This window comes from Canis lupus (assembly GCF_048164855.1).
Source record: "Canis lupus baileyi chromosome 27 unlocalized genomic scaffold, mCanLup2.hap1 SUPER_27_unloc_4, whole genome shotgun sequence".
In the NCBI taxonomy this organism is placed as follows: domain Eukaryota; kingdom Metazoa; phylum Chordata; class Mammalia; order Carnivora; family Canidae; genus Canis; species Canis lupus.
In genome coordinates, this window is record NW_027326445.1 from 33,467 (window position 1) to 59,647 (window position 26,181).

Consider the following 26,181-nt stretch of genomic DNA (forward strand, 5'->3'; position numbering starts at 1 on the left):
CATTCATCTTTTGTTGGACACCGAGGCTCCTTCCACAGTTTGGCTATAGTGGCCATTGCTGCTAGAAACATCGGGGTGCAGGTGTCCCGGCGTTTCATTGCATTTGTATCTTTGGGGTAAATCCCCAACAGTGCAATTGCTGGGTCGTAGGGCAGGTATATTTTTAACTGTTTGAGGAACCTCCACACAGTTTTCCAGAGTGGCTGCACCAGTTCACATTCCCACCAACAGTGTAAGAGGGTTCCCTTTTCTCCGCATCCTCTCCAACATTTGTTGTTTCCTGCCTTGTTAATTTTCCCCATTCTCACTGGTGTGAGGTAGTATCTCATTGTAGTTTTGATTTGTATTTCCCTGATGGCAAGTGATGCAGAGCATTTTCTCATATGCATGTTGGCCATGTCTATGTCTTCCTCTGTGAGATTTCTGTTCATGTCTTTTGCCCATTTCATGATTGGATTGTTTGTTTCTTTGGTGTTGAGTTTAAGAAGTTCTTTATAGATCTTGGAAACTAGCCCTTTATCTGATATGTCATTTGCAAATATCTTCTCCCATTCTGTAGGTTGTCTTTGAGTTTTGTTGACTGTATCCTTTGCTGTGCAAAAGCTTCTTATCTTGATTAAGTCCCAATAGTTCATTTTTGCTTTTGTTTCTTTTGCCTTCGTGGATGTATCTTGCAAGAAGTTACTATGGCCGAGTTCAAAAAGGGTGTTGCCTGTGTTCTTCTCTAGGATTTTGATGGAATCTTGTCTCACATTTAGATCTCTCATCCATTTTGAGTTTATCTTTGTGTATGGTGAAAGAGAGTGGTCTAGTTTCATTCTTCTGCATGTGGATGTCCAATTTTCCCAGCACCATTTATTGAAGAGACTGTCTTTCTTCCAGTGGATAGTCTTTCCTCCTTTATCAAATATTAGTTGCCCATAAAGTTCAGGGTCCACTTCTGGATTCTCTATTCTGTTCCACTGATCTATGTGTCTGTTTTTGTGCCAGTACCACACTGTCTTGATGACCACAGCTTTGTAGTACAACCTGAAATCTGGCATTGTGATGCCCCCAGATATGGTTTTCTTTTTTAAAATTCCCCTGGCTATTCGGGGTCTTTTCTGATTCCACACAAATCTTAAAATAATTTGTTCTAACTCTCTGAAGAAAGTCCATGGTATTTTGATAGGGATTGCATTAAACGTGTATATTGCCCTGGGTAACATTGACATTTTCACAATATTAATTCTGCCAATCCATGAGCATGGAATATTTTTCCATCTCTTTGTGTCTTCCTCAATTTCTTTCAGAAGTGTTCTATAGTTTTGAGGGTATAGATCCTTTACATCTTTGGTGAGGTTTATTCCTAGGTATCTTATGCTTTTGGGTGCAATTGTAAATGGGATTGACTCTTTAATTTCTCTTTCTTCAGTCTCATTGTTAGTGTATAGAAATGCCACTGACTTCTGGGCATTGATTTTGTATCCTGCCACGCTACCGAATTGCTGTATGAGTTCTAGCAATCTTGGGGTGGAGACTTTTGGGTTTTCTATGTAGAGTATCATGTCATCGGCGAAGAGGGAGAGTTTGACTTCTTCTTTGCCAATTTGAATGCCTTTAATGTCTTTTTGTTGTCTGATTGCTGAGGCTAGGACTTCCAGTACTATGTTGAACAGCAGTGGTGAGAGTGGACATCCCTGTCTTGTTCCTGATCTGAGGGGAAAGGCTCCCAGTGCTTCCCCATTGAGAATGATATTTGCTGTGGGCTTTTCATAGATGGCTTTTAAGATGTTGAGGAATGTTCCCTCTATCCCTACACTCTGAAGAGTTTTGATCAGGAATGGATGCTGTATTTTGTCAAATGCTTTCTCTGCATCTAATGAGAGGATCATATGGTTCTTGGTTTTTCTCTTGCTGATATGATGAATCACATTGATTGTTTTACGGGTGTTGAACCAGCCTTGTGTCCCAGGGATAAATCCTACTTGGTCATGGTGAATAATTTTTTTAATGTACTGTTGGATCCTATTGGCCAGTATCTTGTTGAGAATTTTTGCATCCATGTTCATCAGGGATATTGGTCTGTAATTCTCCTTTTTGGTGGGGTCTTTGTCTGGTTTTGGAATTAAGGTGATGCTGGCCTCATAGAACGAATTTGGAAGTACTCCATCTCTTTCTATCTTTCCAAACAGCTTTAGGAGAATAGGTATGGTTTCTTCTTTAAACGTTTGATAAAATTCCCCTGGGAAGCCATCTGGCCCTGGACTCTTGTGTCTTGGGAGGTTTCTGATGACTGCTTCAATTTCCTCCCTGGTTATTGGCCTGTTCAGGTTTTCTATTTCTTCCTGTTCCAGTTTTGGTAGTTTGTGGCTTTCCAGGAATGCGTCCATTTCTTCTAGATTGCCTAATTTATTGGCGTATAGCTGTTCATAATATGTTTTTAAAATCGTTTGTATTTCCTTGGTGTTGGTAGTGATCTCTCCTTTCTCATTCATGATTTTATTAATTTGAGTCTTCTCTCTCTTCTTTTTAATAAGGCTGGCTAATGGTTTATCTATCTTGTTAATTCTTTCAGAGAACCAACTCCTGGTTTTGTTGATCTGTTCCACAGTTCTTCTGGTCTCGATTTCGTTGAGTTCTGCTCGAATCTTTATTAACTCCCTTCTTCTCTTGGGTGTAGGATCTATTTGCTGTTTTTTCTCTAGCTCCTTTATGTGTAAGGTTAGCTTTTGTATTTGAGTTCTTTCCAGTTTTTGAATGGATGCTTGTATTGCGATGTATTTCCCCCTTAGGACTGCTTTTGCTGCATCCCAAAGATTTTGAACGGTTGTATCTTCATTCTCATTAGTTTCCATGAATCTTTTTAATTCTTCCTTAATTTCCTGGTTGACCCTTTTATCTTTTAGCAGGATGGTCCTTAACCGGAGGTTTTCTTTCTTCACTCATGAAGCATCAGGTTAATTTCAGGTCACTTATATTCTTTCCACGGCCTAAACCCTCCTTTCTTCCTAGGCTTCCTAGGCTTTCTTCCTACACTTCCCTAGGCCACCCAGGCTACAGAGCAGATCTTTGTGCTGTGACAGAGATTTTCTAGACCCATGCTGTCTGATGTGAAAGCCATGAGACACATGTGACAACAGACCACTTGAAATGTGGCTCATGGGACTAACTCAATTTTTAGTTTTATTTAATTTCAATTAATTTCAATTAATAGCTACATGTAGCTACATGCTACATTTTTGGACAGTACAAAACTAGAATCTATAGAAGTCAGAGACAGGAAACATTCATTCGTAATCTCATCAAGCTATGAAATCCACTCCTATGATGCTATTATGGCGTTGGCAAGAAAACTGAGAAATATAATATGTCCCTTTTTAAGGAACAGTGAATATTGGCAATTATTGGCCAATCTCACTTTTTTATAAAGATATTTATTTATTTATTTATTTATTCATTCATTCATTCATTCATTCATTCATTCATGAGAGACAGAGAGAGAGACAGAGAGAGGCGCAGAAGCAGGCTCCATGCCAGGAGCCCGACACGGGACTCAATCCCAGGACTCCAGGATCACGCCCTGGGCCAAAGGCAGTTGCCAAACCGCTGAGCCACCCAGGGATCCCCTCACTTTTGAAGCTGGATGTAAAAGTCCTAAACAATGAAACACTGACAAATCGTTCTCTTAAAAAGATGATCATGTATGATTGATACCAGGAATGCAAGAAGGGTTAATGTCATTAATTATTTAACTGTGTCAATGGCGACAGGAAAATCAAGTAAGGGATAGGAAGAAAATTCCTGAACCTGATATTTAGTAGTGGTGTTCTATATACACTGCCTTTAAAGTCAAATAAGAGCCACCATTCACATCCTGCACACCTGATGCACCCTGCACGTCCAATTCAGGGAGTGTCACTGATCCAGGGCCCACCCTGTTGCCCACAAGAATCCCTGGCAGCCTGGAGCAAGGGCCACACCTCACATGTGTTGCTCTGCACCAAGGACTGCGTGCAACAGACTAGCTCCTGGGAGACACTTTGGTTTGAGGACTTGCCAAGGACTTTGCTGAACCTGCTTGAGAGTGCCTGGTGGATCTGGCACACTTCCACCTCACCTTGCCTCCCTAATTGCCTCATCGCCTATGTCCATCTGTAGCTCTCCAAGCCTTCCTTGGCTCCTTCCTCATTTTCCTTCATAGACAACTCCCCTAGTAAAATCCTTGCACATTTTCCTATCTTAGCATCTGGTTCCTGTGGGGCCTGGACTAACTCAGATGTCATATCGCCGCTTCTATTCAACACTGTACTGGACATCCTGTCACACTTTTACAAGGAAAAAGGTTGTATGAGAACAGGAAAAGAAGAAACAAAAGTGCTAATAAATGTAGATCATATGACTCTTTACACAGGAAATCCAAGACAATCCTAGACAAACCTACAGAATAATAGAGTTCAGCCAGGTTGTGTCACATAAGATTGACATATAGACATCAGTGGTGCTAGTATGTATCAGTAACAACCATTTGAAAAATGTAATCGTCATGATTATAAGGTCCCAATCACAAGTGTACTAGATGGTCCTTAATAAAAGCAACAACAACAACAACAACAACAACAACAAAATAAATAAATAAATAAATAAAAGCAACAAATGTTTCTCAAGATGTCTTTAAAAGATTTCAAAATTTTGGACCAGAGTATATATAACGTGACAATCACTTAAATTGACTTTTAACTTTCTTATAAGTTTTAGATAATAACAACCATAACACACAGATTGTTAAGACAGCAAAAGGACACTGCTGGGGGGCTGCATGGTGGTGCAGTCAGTTGAGCGTCCAACTCTTGGTTTCTCCCAGGGGTTGTGGGATTGAGCCCTGCAGAGGGCTCCAGGCTCTGCGCTCTGCATATAGTTTGCTTGAGACCCTCTTTCCCTCTTCTTCTGCCCCTCCCCACCACCCTCTTGGGCTCTCATAAATAAATAAATAAATAAATAAATAAATAAATAAATAAATAAATAAATAAAGTAATTAAAAAAGTACACTGTTGGGAGAAATAAAATTTTTTTTTGGGGGGGAGAAATAATTAAATAAAATCTCCTGTCAGGGGATCCCTGGGTGGCTCAGCGGTTTAGCACCTGCCTTTGGCCCAGGGCGGGATCCTGGAGTCCCGGGATCGAGTCCCATGTCAGGCTCCCAGCATGGAGCCTGCTTCTCCCTCCTCCTGTGTCTCTGCCTCTCTCTCTCTCTCTGTCTATCATAAATAAATAACTCTTTAAAAAAAATCTCCTGTCAACCCAGTACAACCCCTTCACAAAATGTAGACAAGAATGAAAGTTTTGTTATTAAGCATTAAACCAGACCATGATGCCTATCACAGGCATTCAGCTAAAGAAATTGGAATGATAAAGAAATCTCACCCTTTTAGATAGCTAGGCAGAAACAATCCATTACATACATACAACTGTCTTAGTCCAAAGGAAAAATTAAAACTTGGAGCCAAGTGCTTGGACAAAACTTCCACAGAGTTAGGGAGACAGAACCCCACACTCCTCTGTGTTCACCTTTCACAGAGGTGGCTCCAGAAAGACACACCTAGAATGCAAAACTGGCAAAAGGCTTGTTCAGCTTTTTAAAAGATTACATATGTGTGAAAAGAACAAAGAAGATTAGGATCACAAATTTTTAAAAGGAAATGCTGGAAAGAAAAGCAGGGGAAGAAAGTGTTCTTTCCCTTTTGGCATGAGGGACACATCAAAGTTCTTGAGACTAAAGCAAAGTATTTGTTTTGTATATTTTTTAATTGGAGTTCAATTTGCCAACATATAGTATAACATCCAGTGCTCATCCCGTCAAGCGCCCCCCTCTGTGCCCATCACCCAGTCCCCCCGTCCCCCCGCCCCTTCCACTACCCCTTGTTTGTTTCCCAGAGTTAGGTGTCTCTCATGTGCTGTCACCCTCTATGATATTTCCCACTCATTTTCTCTCCTTTCCCCTATAATCCCTTTCACTATTTTTTATATTTCCCGAATGAATGAAACCATATAACGTTTGTCCTTCTCCAAATGACTTACTTCACTCAGTGTAATACCCTCCAGTTCTATTCATGTTGAAGCAAATGGTGAGTATTCATTGTTTCTAATGGCTGAGTAATATTCCATTGTATACATAGACCACGTCTTCTTTATCCATTCGTCTGTCGATGGACACCGAGGCTCCTGCCACAGTTTGGCTATTGTGGACATTGCTGTAAAGTAAAGTTTTTAGTTAGAGGCAAATTCATAGTCAGATTCTTCAATTACTAAAGAACACCGAACATATAAACTCTACAATTCATTTAATAAGAATAAAATCAACCACAAAGGCAGCAGAAGAAAGGGCATAATTACGAGCACTTGAAGATAAAATAATTAGCAGAAAAACAGCATTAGGAGAAAAATAGGCAGACTGTAAAGAAGAGAAAAAGAACTAATCAGAATTAGAAATGGCAAAGTGACTATACCTATGGACACGGATCATATCATGAGAACCAAGAGAAACAAAGACAGAACGAGCAGCACTATCAGTATTTTGTTGATGTTTGAATTAGGACAAGCATACACACTATCAACATTGGGAAAGCTGTGGCCAATGCAATATGACATGTAATGCTGGTGCTCTCAATAGCAATTAAAAGAAAAAGAGAAAAAAACCCATGTATTTCAGTGGAAAACTATGCATCCTTTATAATGTATACCCTTTTAGATTATCAGATTCTAGATTATCAGCTCAGATTCCTGTTCATTATCTTTGTGCGATTTTGTAACTCCTTGTATGTTGTAGGTAACTGATAGATATATAATTCTATCTAGCCTGGTAGTGACTTTCCGCTAATTTCCACCTGTGGAAAAGCAGTTTTATCTTTATTCATAATTCATCTCACCATCCCTTTATGTCATATAACTGCACTGTTTGGATTCTTCTTTTGAATTGGCTAGAACATCTGCCTCACATATTCACTTTATAACTCTATATGAGAGTCATGATTCTATCTTTTTTACCAATAGAAAGCTAAAAGAAAAAAATTTTTTAAAGGCTAATATAATAAGAATATTTTTATTGATGTGACTGGATGGGAATGTTGAGTATATCCAGCAAGAACTGAATAGTAAATGTACAATGGCAAAGTAACTTAGACACATGAAAGAAACCACACCCTAACCAGGCTATCACTAGGGATGACATTAATAATAAATATGTGAAATAAAATTAAGAATAGCAAATTATTGATGTAATGGAATAAAATTAACAAAACTAAAGACTTGTCAATGGGCAGAAAGCAAATATTGAAAAGATATAAATTCTTAACTTATTGTTATAATCAGAATATTTTTGGTAATCTGTCTAAATAATTATAACTTTAATCTAGAAGAAACAACAAAATAAGAGAATGCTAAAAGATACTAACTTTACCAGATATTTGCATAAAGTAATATTGACCCAAGAACAAAAACCAACTGATGAACATAAATAAAGGAAGCTCTCCCAAGAGCTCACTGTATTATTGAAGGATCTAGTCTTCAGGGGATCCCTGCATGGCTCAGGGGTTTGGCGCCTACCTTCAGCCCAGGGCGCCATCCTGGAGTCCCAGGATCGGGTCCCGCATCGGGCTCCCTGCATAGAGCATGCTTCTCCCTCTGCCTGTGTCTCTGCCTCTCTCTCTATCATGAATAAATAAATAAAATCTTAAAAAAAAGAAGGATCTAGTCTTCAGTATCCAGATTGTTGACTACAGATAGCTAAGACAAAAAGACGAGCTTCTTTGGAGAAGATTCCAGTGAAAGGTGGCTCAGCAAAGTGAGGGAAACTGCCTGTCACAGTTAAGGTTTAGGCAGCAGGAGAATCTGGCAGCTAACTCTTCGTCCTCCAACCTCCACTCTCAGAGCTTTCCCACAAATCCAGCAGCAACAAACCCTCCACAATGCTTCCCTGTCTCAGGGACACCTGGGTGGCTCAGGGGTTGAGCGCCTGCCTTGGGCCCAGGGCATGATCCCGGATTCCCCGGATCGAGTCCCACGTCGGGCTCCCTGCATGGAGCCTGCTTCTCCCTCTGCCTGTGTCTCTGCCTCTCTCTCTCCCCCCCCACCCCGTGTCTCTCATGAATAAATAAAATCTTTAAAATAAAATGCTCCTCTCTTCACAAACATCGGATAGCTTTGAGAGAGATGAATTTGTAAGATGCGGGCAGCCCCGGTGGCGCAGCGGTTTGGCGCCGCCTGCAGCCTGGGGTGTGATCCTGGAAGCCCGGGATCGAGTCCCGCGTCGGGCACCCTGCATGGAGCCTGCTTCTCCCTCTCCCTCTGCCTGTGTCTCTGCCTCTCTCTCTGTGTCTATGAATAAATAAATAAAATCTTTAAAAAAAAAAGAATTTGTAAGATGCATCACATAGGAAAGAAAAAAATCCACTACCAATAAAACACCCAGTGAGGGTAAGGCCCATACTGATTACTGAGATGCCAATCCCTGATGTATCCATGATGCACAATGAATAGGACTTTTTGGTAGGTGGACGTATAGCGTGAAAAAATAATTTTCTAGAGGGACACCTGGGTGGCTCAGCCGTTGAGTGCCTGCCTTCGGCCCAGGGCGTGATCCTGGAATCCTTGGTTCGAGTCCCACATTGGGCTCCCGGCATGGAGCCTGCTTCTCCCTCTGCCTGTGTCTCTGCCTCTCTCTCTGTGTGTCTCTCATGAATAAATAAATAAAGTCTTTAAAAAATAATAAATAAAGTATGTTAATTTCATTCATAAAAAAGTCTTTAAACACAGGCTAAACAACATTGGTTGGGGCTTAAGAATGCATTTATTTCAGGAATAGTTTCTGCTTGGGCATAACTGATAACATTCAAAAGGCAGAAAGTGATTTTTCCGTACAAATTATTATAACTCTAAAGTACCAAAGGGCATTCTGGAGATACTAAGACATTTGGGGATAAAAAACATATGTAGTTTCCATAGCTTGGCTTTATTCCTGAAAGACTCCCTCATCCTTTTGACAACAGAAATATCCCCCGCTCGCTAAGGCCAGTTGTATATCAAATACTCCCATATACAAAGACTGGCCCCATCCCCATCCACCAATTTTCCAGTGATAAGAGAAGCTACAGGAGACAGCAGGAAGCAGACCAATAGGGAGATCTCTCAGGAACTCCAATTTGCTTCGCTGGAATTTTCTTAACCGTCCAAATACGTCTTTTGCCAAAGAGCCATAGTTGTCAATAGCAGTCAGGGAATAAATGACGCCAGGGGCAACACAGTTGCTCCTTACTCCGTTCTGGCCTATTCTACAGCCAAGGATTTGGTGAGATTGTAAACACCTGCTCTGGCAGCTGCACTATACACAAGTCCTGGAAATCCATTTTAAACCAGGATAATATTATTCAGAATGGATCCTCCATGCTCTTTCATCCAGGAGTTGTAAACTGCTCTCCACATGTAGAAGGTGCTCATCAATTTGGTTTCGATCACAGCATGCCATCCCTTTGCACTGATGTGTTTTGCAGGAGACCTGAACTGACCTCCTCCATTGTTTACAAAAAATTGATCTTACCATAAATATCTAAGGTGGATTTGACCAAATTGTTCACCGCCTTTTCTTTGCAGATGTTGCATTTTATGGGAGTGACCTGAGCCTGGTGGGCTCAGTTCATCTGCAGTAGATTTTAGTCAATCAAAGTTACGTGACGCAATGACCACATTACACCCCAGCTGCAAGATCTTGGTCATGATGGCCTTTCTGATACCTGTGTCCCCTCTGGTGATGATGGCCAGTTGGTCTTGCAGCAAGCCAGCAACCAGCCAGCTCTTGCCCTTGTCCCAAGTGCCCATCTCCACCAAGCATCTGAGTCTTAGGAGTGCTAAAGTCACTTACATGGTAAAAAATAATAATAATAATAATAATATTTTTTACTTTATTTATTCTTGAGAGACACATACACAGAGAGGCAGAGACATAGGCAGAGGGAGAAGCAGGCTTCCTGTAAGGAACCCAATGTGGGACTCCATCTCTGACCCCGGGATCATGCCGTGACCCGAAGGCAGAAGACACTCCACTCCTGAGCCATCCGGGTGTCCCTACAGGAAAATTTTTATGTTTAAAAAAAAATCAATAGCCTGTCTAAATTATCTCATTTTATTAAAAATAGATTATCATTTTAAATACTGATATTCCGTCAGAAGTCTCTTATTGACAGTTATTTTGAATTTCAAACTATAAATAACCCAGAAATAAATTTTGTTAAATGCCTTTATCCAAATTTCAGGTTATTGAGTATATGCTTCCTTTACATCTTTTTCTCCTTTATGGAGATGATCATGTGGAATCTCTTCCTCTCTTTTGTGTCAATATGGTGAGGTTTGGTTTCGTCTTTTTTAAAGACTTTATTTATTCATGTCAGAGAGAGAGAGAGAGAGAGAGTGACAGGCGGAGGGAGAAGCAGGCTCCATGCAGGGAGCCCGATACGGGTTCGATCCTGGGTCTCCAGGATCAAGCCCTGGGCCGAAGGCAGGCGCTAAACTGCTGAGCCACCCAGAGATCCCCAATATGGTGAGTTTTATTAAAAGATTTCCTCATATTGGACTATCCTTCCATTTCTAGTATTTCTCACTTAGTCACATGCTATTATGACTATCAATGCCATTGCACCAGTATTTATCAATGAGATTCGTCTGTAATTTTCTTTTAGAGACCGTTTTGTGAATTTGTGTTTGGGATTTTTTTTTTTAGTGAAATAGCTCTGTCAATTTTGATCTGTGTTGGACTTTGACTTGAATCTAGTGTGGTCTGGGGTGAATGAGCTGGCTGAATGACAGACCCTATCCTGTGATAGGTGGAAAGAGGATACTTCCGTGAAAAACTATGCATTGCTCATATCTTACTTGTTCAGTCTAGTCTTCACTATTTCCTAGTCTTTCATGGTTTTTAAGCTACTTCAGAAGACAAGTGATAGCAATGCAAAATAATTCTTGTCTCTGGACATGTACATTCTGTCCTATTCAATTGACTTCTCCTCACTAGCCGGTTAAATAAATCTTTAACACTTGTTCGTTTTTGTATCTGCATGAGTCATGATTTTATCATTTTTAAATAATCTATTTTTATTGTAAAAATATATTTATATTATGTATATTTATGTAAAATATACATAAAATTGCCATCTTAACCATTTTTTAAAATATGCGGGTCAGTGGCATTAAGCACATTATTGTGCACCCATCACCACCATCCATCCCCAGAACTCTTTCATCCTACTAAATTGAAATTGTACCCAGTAAATAATAACCCTCCATTCCTCTATCACCTAAGCTCCTGGGAAACCACCCTTCAACTTTCTGTCTTTATAAATTGGACCGCTCTACATATCTTTGTAAGTGTGCTAGGAGGAAACACTTCCTACCAATTCAGATGCAGTGATCTAGAGACTATTAATTAACTGACAGATTTGGGATCCCTGGGTGGCGCAGCAGTTTGGCGCCTGCCTTTGGCCCAGGGCGCGATCCTGGAGACCCGGGTTCGAATCCCACATCAGGCTCCCGGTGCATGGAGCCTGCTTCTCCCTCTGCCTGTGTCTCTGCGTCTCTCTCTCTCACTGTGTGCCTATCATAAATAAATAAAAAAATTAAAAAAAAATTAACTGACAGATTTACAGGAGAAAAGACAAGATTAATTTACACACTCACGCAGGAGCATTCAGATGAAGAGGCTCCCTAAAGAGCTGGAGATAGACGTTTATATACCAACTGAACAGGGGAAAGCGATGGAAAGCAAAGAAAGAGCTTCTCTGGAAAAGACTAAGGAGCTTTTAGGAAAACAAATGGAAAGTATAATATTGTCATGTTTGCCACTTCTCAGATGCAAGTGGTCCAGGCTGAGAGTGAAACTACCCCAAAGAGGGATTTATGGCAGCTTCTCTCTCAGAAGGATAAGCCTTTAGTCAGATACATGAGACCCAGAAAGGCTTCTGCATTTGCTGTGTCATAAATGACTTCAGTTTAAAATAACCTTGCTCCAACTCAAGGGGTATAAGTGGATCCATACAAGTGGAATCATATAGTATTTGTCCTTCAGTGACTAGCTTATTTCATTTAGCATAATGTCCCCAAGGTTCATCCATGCTTACAATGTGTTAGGAATTACCTTCCTTTTAAAGACTGAAATAAAATTCTGCTGTACTTATATATTACATCGTGTTTATCCGTTCATCCATTGATGGACACTTGAGTTCCTTCCGCCTCTTAACTATTGTGAATAAATGTGCTTATGAATACAGCTGTACAAATTCTTCAAGACCCTCCTTTCAATTCTTTGGGGTATATACCCAGAAGTAAAATTGCTGGATATATATTTTTTAAGATCTTATTTATTTATTCATGAGAGACACACACACACACAGAGAGAGAGAGAGAGAGAGAGAGAGAGAGAGAGGCAGAGACACAGGCAGAGGGAGAAGCAGGCTCCATGCACCGGGAGCCTGATGTGGGATTCGATCCCGGGTCTCCAGGATCGCGCCCTGGGCCAAAGGCAGGCGCCAAACCGCTGCGCCACCCATGGATCCCCCAAAAGGTTTTAATATTTAATTGTAAAGGTGGGCAATAAATCTAAATTGTGGTATCATTATGATTTTTTCTTTTTTAAAGAGTTTACTTATTTCTTTTAGAGAGAGAGAACACAAGTTGAGGAGGGGGAGGGACAAGCAGTCTCTGCACTGAATGTGGAGCCTGATGTGGGATTTGACCTCATGACCCTGAGATCATGCTCTGAGTCAAAATCAAGAGTTGGATGCTCAACCGAGACACCCAGGTGCTCCTCATTGTGATTCTTAAAACGAGAGATACACAGTGACTTATTTTTCATGGCAAATATTTTTAGATCCATAAAGCTTTATGGTAATTATCCATGTGTTATTTGTTTTGGTCATGCTGTCAAATTTGTAATAAAGCTTCTTAACCCAAAGGAAAAATAAAGTTATGTGTAGCAAAAAAATTTTTTCTCTCTGTAGTGTGTTTGAATCTATTAAGATATATATGCTCCAGGGGCATCTGGGAAGCTGTCAATTAAAATGTTTGCCTTTGGCTCAGGTCATTATGCCAGGGTCCTGGGATCAAGTCCCGTGTTGGGCCTGCCTGCTGCTCCCCCTACTATTCTTTCTCTAATTGATAGATAAATAGATAAATAATCTTTTTAAAACAGATATATATGCTCCAAACAAACCTTAAAGAAAAAACAGCAAAATGTTATTGTTTTCACTCTTCACACACTGCTATAAACATTCTCATTAGCTCACACAGTCCTTCCAGCTGGCTTACGTATACTTACTTCCCTTCGGCTTCAGGGATTGGGGGAATGGCTGGAAGTGCACACGAGGCTCTTTTTGTGATAAATTGTAAGCAGGCATACATTCAGCCAGAAGCCTTCCAGATTGGTCATATAAAAACAAGGAGAGCAAAAAGAAAATGGAACTGAATGACTACCAAATTTCTACTCAGTACAGAACATTTTAGACTTACAACAGTAACTCTAAAAGCTCCCATTAAGCACGTTCAATATTAGTTTATAACCATTATCTCATTTAATCTTCACACACATACAATTTATGTGGTATATAGCATCTTAATTCCCATTTCAGAGCTGAGGAATGCTCTGCTTGAGGTCATGCAGCTAGTAATTGGAGCTAGGGGTTCTTAACATTGCATACTCTTTTCACCCTGGGGATGCTACTGAACTCAAAGGGCAGTTCTGAGGATTAGATGTGCTGAGGCACATTGTTTCCTTAGCCTCCTGCCTGCCATGGAGTAAGTAGTCATTCATTATATGATCGCCATTAGTATTGAATCATTACTATTTAATATTAACTTATATTAATACAAATAAAACAATTAAGTTATTAATTGTGCATATCTGGGTCCTATGTATAGGTTTTCCAACCGTTTTATTCAATTCCTGTACTTCAAGATCATATAGCACACAAGTGAGAATATCTCCAACTTTGTGATTATAAATTAATAAAGGGTTAAGACTAGGAATACAGAAGTACTCACAGTTCAAATTTTAACTCACCATTTGTGAAATTGTGGGTCAGGATGATGTTGTAATAGGTAATAGGGCCATCCTAGTTGCTGGACAATGTTCTGGTCAGGAGTCCATCGGCAGCACTTTGGGATGGGTACTCCATTCTGGAGTCTGACTTTCAACACTTGCAGTCCAGAAATTCAACTTAGTCAGTCTATGGAAAATTACTGAGGCTCTTGGAAATTATTAAAATGAACCAAACTAACCAAATAAGTAATCTTTAAATCATATTATCAATTGTGTATATATAATTAGAGACATACCTCTCCTAGAAGGGGCTATTCTATCCCCTTATTGACCTAGCAATGAGAACAAATTCTTGCTCACAGGTGGTCCATTGGAAATCACTTCCCTAACCAGAGTTAGGGAATCTCCCTAACCAGAGTTCTTCCTCCCCAAATCTCTCCCCTATTATGTGTTTTGTTTTCTGGTAGCAGTTATCACTACCTAAAATTATCTTACTTCCTCCTAGATTGTCTGCCTTCCTCCATTAGAATGGCAGGTTCTCTGATGTTTGTTCACTGCCATATCCCTAACTTCTAGAACAGAGCTTGACACATAGCAGGAACTCAATATATGCTTGAATGAATTAATGTCATCTGGAGGTTGTAAACCCAAGTTAGATGCAAGTCAACTTAAGCTTCTTTCCCTCAACAGGAAATAGTTGCCCTGTCACTGAACTGAGTTTAGGGACAGTCCTCAGAGATGGGTCGGCCCCCTCGGACTCAGACCCCAGAGCAGGTGGAACCTGGCCCAGCCCAGTGATCTGTGTGTCTGCTCTCTCAGCTGCCCTCCAAAGCCCTGGGATCGACTTGCCACACTCACTTGCACCCTGAGCCACAGCTTCTGGTATAAGCAGAAACCACGGAGCCTCCCAGTTTCTCTTATTCCTTTCTTCAGGTTCAAGGACCCCTAAGGCTCTGGGTCCCTAGTTGGTGTTCTGGACCTAAAGATATGGGCATCTGCTTATATCTAACTCTAACCTGTTGTGGCCCAATGATCTCCTCCCTGCAACAAAGAAGGACTGAGATATGTAGATTGAGAACTGTGATCCTTCTTGGTTGTTAAAATAACTTACAAGTTATTATGGTACTAATTTTGGGGAACAGCAATGGATACTGAGTTTGTGCTTAATGCTCGACTGTTCCCCTCCCATATTCCCATTAAATATGTTTGAGAACTCAAAAGGCTAACTCCCAAGACCACCCTGAAATAGAGTCCTCCAGTCTTTTTTCTTTTTTTTTTAAGATCTTATTTATTTGAGAGGGAGAGTATCTGCACACAGGAGTGGGGGGTAGAGGAGACGGGAGGGAGAGGGAGAAGCAGGCTCCCCGCCTGAGAGGCTGCAGCGCCTGGCATTCCAGTAGTGCTTTGTGTGGACTCAGGGGACCATTCCCCCGGTGACTTTGAAGGGAAGCCTTCTGAGAAGCTTGGGACCAGAAGAGTTCAGGTGCAAGAGGAATAGGGATGGTGTGGACCTTGAAGACCCTGATCCCATCATAGAATGTTGTGGTGTCCTGGGGGTCTCATGCAGGACTGGGGTGCCAAAGTAGCAGACACTCTGTTCAGCTTTGTCGGGGCACGATGGCACTGTGTATCCAGGCTCCAGCTGTTTTCTTTTTTTTTTTTTTCCAGCTGTTTTCTGAGAGCCACTTGTTATTGTCTTCTCCTCATAAAAGTGAGGGGAACTGATTCTTCAAGTTGGTTTTATAAGATCACTTGAACTACTTCTCAAATGACTGAATTCACAAGCCAGGTCACAGACTATCCTAGTTCAGGTAACAATGACCTGCAATGCACACGTAAACCTCTTATCCACCAAGTCCACTGCGTACTCCTAGCCACAGACTCTTTTACTCTGGACATCACCCTGATCCTGGGTGGCTAAATACATGTCCATCGTTTTCACCGGATTGTCCCGTCTTTTCATGGTTCTACTTCTGGTTTCTTCTGCATCCTGTTCTGTGCAGTTCCCTGCTGCTCTGGATCTATGCAGTCCCTTTAGGGGAATGTGCTGACCTCAAGATGCTCCTGGCACGAAGGTGGTAAGTGACAGCATCCAAAACCTGGTTCAAAGTTCATGCTATTCCATGATGTCACAGGAGCTGAGGCCTGTCTACACAGTGGCCTACTTCACAACTCCCATAAATAGCCTATATTCCATAAAACGCAGGGGTTGGTCACTATCAGGAGATTGGAATGAAACTTAAAATAACTCCACCAATCCAAATAGGAGGGGTCTGCCCTCAGTTTGTTTTGATCTTTTTTAAAAAAATCTTTATTTTATTTTATTTTTTATTTTTTTGAGAGAGACAGCATGACCAGAGGGTGAAGGGCAGAGGGAGAGGGAGAGGCAGAGAATCCCAAGCAGGCACCACACCCAGCTCGGTGCCTAACTAACATAAGATCTGATCTCACGACCCTGAGGTCATGACCTGAGCCAAAATCAAGAGGAGGGCACTTAACTGACTGAGCCACCCAGGTGTCCCTCAGTTTCTTTTTCTATTAACCCTTTAAGATAGAGATCTTTTGTATAAGTGAGCAGTAGGTAGAAGAATTGGTGGCACCAACAAAGACCAACAGGACTCACAGCAGGGTCGTCTGTCTTCAGTGGTGCTGGGAGCAGGTCTCTGCGGACTTAACACTCCCTGCATATCACGGGGAGATGGCCACCTATCGCTCAGGTCCTTAAAAATGTTTGTTAAATTCGTTTAGGCAGGGGTAGAAGTACTTTCTAGAAACTGAATTTAATAGCACCTGTCAGGGAGAAGAAAAGCCTATTGTTCAGATCGAAGAGGCTCACAGAGTCAGAAAGTCTGAGGAACTCAACAAAATAGCCTCTGATGTGCGGCACCATGGGGGGAAGGGTTCCAAGGTCCTGGGGGAGACAGGAGAACCGGAAGTCAGCATCTCTGTTGCCTGAGACCTCAGCCAGCTCACTCCTCCTGCCCCTTCCCCATCCTGGGCAAGTGGCGCCTCTAACAGTGAACCCAGGAAAGGAAAAGACAGCAGGAAAGGGAAAACAGGAATAGAAAAATGGAAGGAACAAACAGAATAAAAATAGTAAGATGAGAAGAATGTGGTTTTTTTCCTCGGATACCAAATATGTGTTGTTTTCCACACCAATTCTGACACTAACTGGGTATCTAAAAATTCAATTTAATGACACCGCCTAGCTGGAGTTACCATCACATTCCACACAGGTTAAATGGCTCAGTCCCACAAGACTATGTGCACTTCAGATGCCAGATAGGAATGGGGGGGGGTGCTCAGGCTACCTGTGCTTCTGCCAACTGCAAATGTGGGGGCTCCCCTGACCCCTCAGGTATGATTACGACTCACCTTAGGAATGCACTTTACTTACAATGACTGGTTATAAAGGATCTACCTCAGACACAGCCAAAGGGAAGTGATGCATAGGACACTGTAGAGGGTGGGTGCCACAGAACTTCCAGGGCTCCTCCAGGGTGCCACCCTACCAACACATCCATGTGCCCACCAACCAGAAACTCTCTAGAACTTGTTTTGAGGGGTTTTATGGAGGTTTCATTACACAGGCGTGATTGGCTGAATCAGTGGCCATGGTGATTGAGCTCAATCTCTGATGCCTCTCCCCTCCTAGAAGGTTAGGGATGAGGCTGAAAAATTTAACCCTCTCATCACCAAACCTTCACACAGGCAAAAATCTACATATACATTTGGATTTCCCAAAATGTAACTACTAATAACCTAATAGTCGATTAACACACATTTGGTATGTTACAAGTCTTATATACTGTATTGTTAAAATAGAGCTAGAGAAAATAAAATCATTAAGAAAAATCACATTTATACTATTGCACTGTATCTGTCCAAAAAGAGAAAATCCACCCTTGCGTTAAGTGGACCTTTGCAGTTCAAACATGTTGTTCAAGAGCCCTGCTGTGGGGCACAGCTACAGCAGTGCTTAGAAAGAAATTAAGAGATAAGTGCTTAGGTAATAAATATACCATAGACAAAATGACCTTACTGGATGTGAACTCCATTCTGTGGGAGATTGACTAGCCTTCTCTTGAGGAATAGACACCCACCTATGAGCCTGGCTACTGGGTTCCTGAACTTTTCCCATAACTACCCAGAAGAGTTGCAGTAGGAATGACTGGACAGAGACAGAAACTGAAAGCTATGACTTTATGTGGCCAGAAACCCAACATAATCTTTGTACAAAGAGAAAAGAGAAGAAAAAATGGCATTGGCAGAAAAAGCAGGATTGTAGCACAGGATGGTCTTGATCCATTGACCATTGGGTTAGGGGTCCAGCACCCTTCTGCTACCTTTTCCTCTGTTGTAACAAAGATCCTTATTGTCGGGGCTATAGGGAAAAAACACTTATGGCATGCCTGTAGCACAGTGAAGGGGTTGATTCAAACTAATTGGAAGCCCAGGGTCCTTAAGCACTATAAAGCCATCATACCATGAGGGAGGCTCCTAACCCTGAGGGTGCTAACTGGAAAATTTTTGGAGAAAGAAATTTATACAGATGAGAAGAAATGTAGGAGAATCATTGAAGTGTATACTGAGTGTCTAGAGGAAGGAAGAAACCTGACAGTGAGGAACTGAAGCAAAGCTAAAATAAGGATCCACCACTTGATCCAATTGGAAATTCAAAATCTACTAAAAATTTCATATGATAACTGTGGACCCAAGGAATTTAACAAAAATCCCCTACCCCTGGACAAGCAGAGCAGGGCTAACTCCATTTTGTGCTACATCCGCCATCTCATGTATGACCCCCACAAGACCTACTTATTGCACTCCCCCCACCCTAGTAAAGCCACTGAGCACACCCTTACTGGAAACGGGCTCATATAGGAATGCGGAACCCCTAAACCGCAAAGAATGTAAACCCCGCCTTTTGCTTGCCAATCCCGCGCGCCAATTCTGACCAGAGTGATAGGCTAGTTCAAATGGTCACTGTAGGGTAAACTGTAATTCAATTGGCCACCTGCGTGTGGACCGACATGACTGTGCAAGTCTGTGTGTGTTACAATCCCATTGGCCACTGGCCCCTATAAAACTGCTACGCCTCTTACCCTCGGGGTACAAGTCCCTGCTCCACTGTGTCGGGTATACTTGGCCCAAGCTCTAGTTTGCAAATAAACCCTCATGCGCTTGCATCAGTGTTGGCTTCTAGGTGGTTTCTCGGATACGCCATCTTGGGCACAATAACAAAAAGACACACATTGGCTTTGTGCCGCTATTAACACAGATTCTTTTTTTTTTTTTGATTCTTTAATATTTGCCTTAAATGTGTCAGTTGGTAAAGCTTCACAGCCTTAATCCTGAGGCTCAAGTTATAGTTGTATCTGGAGACCCCAAAAATTTAACCAAGGTACTCATTATAACCCTTTAGTAGAGTTACTGAATATGAAGTGGAGGACAAATAGGTAAGTTTTACCTTAATCATCCAAACTATTACTGTCCTGCGTAAATCTTCACAGTCATGGCACCCATTGCCTCAAAATATCCCACATTGGGTGAGAAAGCTCTGCCCAAGTGAGTAATAAATTAAAATTAAGACTTTGGGGGCAGCCCGGTGGCTCAGTGGTTTTGCACCGCATTGGACCCAGGGCATGATCCTGGAGACCTGGGATGGAGTCACACATCGGGCTCCCTGCACGGAGCCTGCTTCTCCCTCTGCCTGTGTCTCTACTGCTCTCTCTCTGTCTCTCTCTCTCTGTGTCTGTCATGAAAAAATAAATTTTAAAAATCTTAAAAAAAAATAAAAGACTTTGGTAATTACAGGGGCACCTGGTTGGCTCACTTGGTAGAGCATGTATGTGACTCTTGATCTCAAGGTCGTGAGTTCGGGCCTGATGCTGGGCATGGAGCTTACCTTAAAAATAATAATAATAAAAAAAGACTTTGGTAGTAACAAATTGGCTTGACAAAAGTGAATCCCCATGGATGCCCCTCATCTATTAAAACAGTTAATATAGCCCAGTGCAAAATAAAAATTAAAAATAAAATAGGACTTCCTTCGGGCACCTGGGTGGCTCAGTCAGTTCAGGGTCCGGCTGTTAGCTCAGCTCAGGTCTTGGTCTCAGGGTTCTGGGTCCAAGGCTGGTATTACGCCTTCCTTCAATGATTGAAACTTTGGGAAAACCTAATGATTGAAGAAGTGATTATCCCTACTACTGCTCCGTTTAAAAACTTAAATTTACCTATTAAACTTTGCCCGTTAATAAACTTGGAAAGAAGGCAGGCACCTCATGGTGGACTACTGCAACCTTAATTCTGAGGTCCCATTCCCTAAGGCTCCATTACCAAACATTATTGAAATTTCCAAGTCCATCCCATCAGTAACAAAGAAATATTCTGAGATTACAGATTTGGCTAATAAATTCTGTTCGTTGTGTATTTCAATGCCTCTCAGCCATAGTTTGTCTTCACCTCCCAAGGGATACAATACACCTTTACCCATGGGGGTACCTCATGGGTACCTCAACAGCTTTGGGATCCATCACATACAATCTTTGAGGGCAAGACCTTAACTGGACCCAACTTTCTTGACACGCACAGGTATGACATTATATTGATGACATACCTCCTCCAAAGAGAGTCTTCTGACACACTCGTTATGAAGATATGAATCCCAGAGCTCACAAAAGGAGGATGGGTCCTCAATGTTCCATACACAATGCAAGTCCCACCACATCATTTTCAGTTAAAGTACCTGAAAATTATTTGGTAAACCGTCCCTGACACTGTCAAGAAACAGTTGTTAACCTTCTCAGCACAGAAGTCGAAAATCTTTTTGTCTTTTTGGGTTCTCAAAGGCAACATATTCCCTATTTACTAATTTTACTCAATTTGATTGATGCTGTTATTTGCAAATTGACCTCCATGGAATTGATGTAGGAACGAATTAGTGGCAGATGGGGGCCTAAGCAGGGAAAGATCAAGGAAAGGCCCCAGAGTCAGGCTCCTACCCATCCCAAGAAAACAGACATAAGACAGCAAAAACAGAAGAAATAAACGTGGCTCCCTAACTCCAAAATGCTAGGGACTATCCCCCCTTGCATGGCTACTAAGTAATCACAGAAACTCACCAGACTAAAAAGAAATAGGTCATTAAGATGTTTTCAATACAGTCCCTGCTCAAACCAAGACATCACAAGAATCGCAAGCTCATGGGCTACGTGACCAGGCTCACAGATATCCCAGATGTAGAGAAATATTATGGAGGAGGGATCAACCAGAGACAAAGGAACACCTTGCTCATGATATTTATAAGAACATCTTGTTATTACGATAGTTACAAATCCACCACTTTTGTTCTAAATATCCATCCAGATACTGACAAGAAATTTACCAAGTTCCCTGAGCAGTTTCCTATAAAAGACCATAAAAAGCCCTCAGTGGCACCCCTGTCAGGGGGGCCGTCTCAATTCTGAGAACTTTCTCTGCATGTCTGCTTAAAAAACTTCTATCACTTTGCTCACTCTGTGTCGTCTGTTCTAGATTCATTCCTTGACTCCTTGAGACAAGAACCAAGCTCTCCTGTATCATTTTGGTGCCCAAACCGGGGGCCACTCCCCTTAAAGGGTGAGTAAATGTGGATTCTATCCTTTCTTTCCTGGGTGACATCTCTCCCTTCGGTAACCGCTTCTTGTAACAAAAAGCAAAACCAGGTACTTGTCAGCCAGTTAAAGGCAGATAGCGAGGCTGCTGGTCTTAAAGACTCACGTTGACAGGCTTCTGGAGAAAGGTTTGCTCAATCCCCCTTCCCTAAAGGAAGGGAATGTTGGCCTAAGCCTAACCAGCTCCACTTTCTGTTTTCTGGCTTTCTGCATTGGCTTTTCCCCCCGCCTGAGGGCCTTCGCTTATTGTGGGGTCATGCTTGCAAACGGGGCCCCAGGTACTGGAACAGAGAGAAGCAAGGGTGAGGCAGGAAACTGAACTGCAACTGATCATTGTGGAGTCCGAGAAAATTAAGGCCATTCACCTCAAGTTCAGCATTAGCACAAATACAGCCATCTCAGGCCCTGTGAAGAAGAGCTGAACTTTACCTTCCTTCAGTTAAGCCCCATATTAGAATGAGAACAAAGCTCAGAACGCCCTTGGCAGGAAGTCCCATATCAGAAAGACTACAGAGCTCAGAGAATCCCTTACAGATCTTAAGAAACTCCCCCACCCTTTCCCCTCATATTGGAATGGGAAAAAAACATTCCTCCACCCCTTCTGAAAATTCCCTAGACCAGCCCATGAAAAACCCAGCTGTAACCCACTTCAGGGTCCAAGCTCCTGCTCTGTTGTGTGGAGTATACTTGGACCCACGCTCGAACTTGTAAATAAACCCTTGTGTACTTGCATCGGTGTTGGCTCCTTGGTGGTTTCTCGGATTCGCAATCTTGGGCACAACAATCATGATCGGCCTGACTCATCAGGCACCATGGGGCAAGGGATGCAAGTGAATTTATGTGACCAAAGGATGAGGTCTCCTGTAGGAGAGCCCAGGAACATAAGGTCATTTATAGGATTCCATGTTCATTGATTGGAAGAATTAATATTGTGAAAATGTCAATGATACCCAGGGCAATTGGCACATTTAATGAAATCCCTATCAAAATACCATGGACTTTCTTCAGAGAGTTGGCAAAAATCATCTTGACATTTGTGTGGAATCAGAAAAGACCCCAAATAGCCTGGGGAATATTGAAAAAGAAAACCAGAGCTGGGGGCATCACAATGCCAGATTGCAGGTTGTACTACCAAGCTGTGATCATCAAGACTGCGTGGTACTGGCACAAAAACAGACACATAGATCAATGGAACAGAATAGAGAATCCAGAAATTGTCCCTCAACTCTAGGGTCAACTAATAGTCAACAAAGCAGGAAAGACAATCCACTGGAAAAAGGACAGTCTATTCAACCCAATGGTGCTGGGAAAATTGGACAGCCACGTGCAGAAGAATGAAACTAGACCATTCTCTTACACCACACACAAAGATGAACTCAAAATGGATGAAAGATCTAAATGTGAGACAAGATTCTATCAAAATCCTAGAGGAGAACACAGGCAACACAATACCTCTTTTGAACTTGGCCACGGCAACTTCTTGTAAGATACATCTATGAAGGCAAGGGAAACAAAAGGCAAAATGAGCTATTGGGACTTCATCAAGATAAAAACCTTCTGCACAGCAAAAGAAACAACAGAACTAAAAGACAACCCGCGGAGTGGGAGAAGATATTTGCAAATGACGTATCAGATAAAGGGCTAGTATCCAAAATCTATAAAGAGCTTCTTAAACTCAACACCAAGGAAAAAAACAATCCAATCATGAAATGGGCAAAAGACATGAACAGAAATCTAACAGAAGAAGACACAGGCATGGCTAACAAGCACGAGAGAAAATGCTCTGCATCACTGGCCATCAGGGAAATACAAATCAAAACCACAATGAAAAACAAAACAAAACAAAACCCCAATGAGGGCAGCCCCAGTGCCTCAGCGGTTTAGCGCCACTTTCTGCCCAGGGTGTGATCCTGGAGACCCGGATGGAGTCCCATGTCTGGTTCTGGCATAGAGCCTGCTTCTCCCTCTGCCTGTGTCTCTGCCTCTCTCTCTCTGTCTGTCATGAATAAATGAATAAACTCTTAAAACACACACACACACACACACACACACACAATGAAATACCACCTCACACCAGTGAGAATGATGACAATTAACAGGACAGGAAACAACAAATGTGGGAGAGGACGTGGAGAAAGTGGGACCCTCTTGCCCTGTTGGTGGGAATGTGAACTGGTACAGCCACTCTGGAAAACTGTGTGCAGGTTCCTCAAAGAGTTAAAAATAGACCTGCCCTACGACCCAGCAATTGCAGTGCTGGGGATTTACCCCAATGATACAGAGGCAGGGAAACAGCGGGATACCTGCACCTGGGTGTCCACCGAAAGATGGATGGATAAAGAAGATGTGGTCTATACATACAATGCAATATTACTCAGCCATTAGAAACAACGAATACCCACCCTTCACTTTGATGTGGATAGAACTGGAGGGTATTAATTATGCTAAGTGAAGTCCATCTGAGAAAGACAATCATCATATGGTCTCATTCGTTTGGGGACTATAAAAATAGTGAAAGGCATTATAGGGGGAAGGAAGAGAAAACGAGTGGGAAATATCAGGGAAGGTGACAACACATGAGAAACTCTTAACTCTGGGAAATGAACAAGGGGTAGTGGAAGGGGAGGTGGGTGGGGGAACAGGGTGACTGGGTGATGAGCGCCGAGGGGGGCACTTGCTAGGAGGAGCACTGGGTGTTATGCTACATGCTGGCATATCAAACTACAATAAAAAAATATACAAAAAAAACCCCCAAAATAGGATTCCTTGCTAGCCTAAGGTTCATCTGGAGAGTGCACATAAGGACTGGCAATCCAGCACTCTGAACCTGCCTTTGCTTACCTCTGGTGGCCTTGGGGTCCCCAAGACAGGTTAAAGGATGGAGACCTGGGCAGCCCCGGGGACTCCGCCGTTTAGCCCCGCCTTCAGCCCAGGCCTGATCCAGCAGACCTGGGATTGAGTCCCAGGTCGGGCTCCCTGTAAGGAGCCTGCTTCTCCCTCTGCCTGTGTCTCTGCCGCTTTCTCTCTCTATGTATGTCTTATGAATAAATAAATTAAGTCTTTAAAAAAAAACAAAAACAAAGGAGACTGGCCCTGGGGGTGACACCCTGGGAAGCCTCATCCACAAGCAGCACAGGCCTCCCGCTGAGAGACCATAGGTGTTCCACTTACTTCCTCAGCCTTCTAAAAGGAATATCACCGTTTAAATTATTAAGCTTCAGGGATCCCTGGGTGGTGCAGCAGTTTAGCACCTGCCTTTGGCCCAGAGCGCGATCCTGGAGACCCGGGATCGAATCCCACGCCGGGCTCCCGGTGCATGGAGCCTGCTTCTCCCTCTGCCTATGTCTCTGCCTCCCTCTCTCTCTCTCTCTCTCTCTGACTATCATAAATAAATAAAAATAAAAAAAATTATTAAGCTTCGCTAAGCTCTGGATTAGGACTCGGTTTTTCACAAGATCCAGAGGAAGCAGGATCATTTAGGTGGCAGACGGGTGAGAGTGGCTACTCCCGCTGGCCTCACCCCTCCTTATCCCAAGATGTCAGGCCACTCTATCACCTTGGATAGGCAGCAAAGGGGCACCTTGGTTTAGGTGAGAACTGACTTGTAGGGATGCCATCAGTGGTCACCTCTCTAGAACAGGTACAGGGCAGGAGATTCCTACGAGAATTTCGAGGTGGGAACCAATCAGCCTTTGCAGAGATGCTTGTGCACTGCATTCTGAAAAGTTGGGGAAATTGACCCACTGACACTGAAAAGGAAGTGTATGATGTTTTTCTGTTCCCAGGCTTGGCTTCAGGATCATCTGGAGGATGGAGAGACCTGGTCCCCCAAGGGAAGTATTGAAACAAAGCTATCTTGCAATTAGATTCATACTGTAAAAGGGGAGTTAAATGGTCCAAAGTCCCTTCTGTGCCTTACAAGAGCAGGCCGACTTCTGTAAATCTTGCAAAGAAAACACCTCCCTAGCCAAAGCAAAAGATCACAAGGGGCAAATGCTGATAACCTGCCCCCTGAGGCTCCCTCCCATCAAGAGGTACCTGTCAAACCTCCCTGCCGGCCTTACCCAGGCTTGCCTCAAGCTGAGAAACCTCCCAATGAGAGGAAGGTGCACTAGCTATACCCATGAACTGACACGCGTAGTAGAATTGGCCCAAGTAAGGTACACGTGCCATTCTCTCTCCAAGACTTTATAAACAGATCAAGAGTGACTTGGGCAAATTTGTAGATAATCCTGACCACTATACTGAAGTCTGTCAAAATACAAGCCAAATGCTTGAATTTGATTGCAGAGATATAATGCTGAATCCTTTTTTTTTCTTAAGATTTTTAAATTTTTTTGTTTATGAGAGACACACACACACACACACACACACACAGAGGGGGAGACCTAGGCAGAGGGAGAAGCAGGCTCCATTCAGGAAGCTGGATTCGGGACTCTATTCTGGAACCCTGGGATCACACCCTGAGCC

The 26,181-nt window shown here is 42.4% G+C and overlaps 1 long non-coding RNA gene and 1 pseudogene across 1 annotated transcript; both read right to left on the reverse strand.

Annotated features, from left to right (window-relative positions):
* Positions 1-5,903: 5,903 nt before the first annotated feature.
* Positions 5,904-15,212, reverse strand: LOC140629642 (uncharacterized). The gene is made up of 3 exons (XR_012027461.1): positions 14,078-15,212; positions 13,337-13,431; positions 5,904-6,230 (listed from the first exon to the last, which is right to left on the reverse strand). It is a non-coding gene; the product is annotated as an uncharacterized lncRNA (long non-coding RNA).
* Positions 8,041-10,277, reverse strand: LOC140629643 (peroxisomal trans-2-enoyl-CoA reductase pseudogene; annotated as a pseudogene).
* Positions 15,213-26,181: the final 10,969 nt, after the last annotated feature.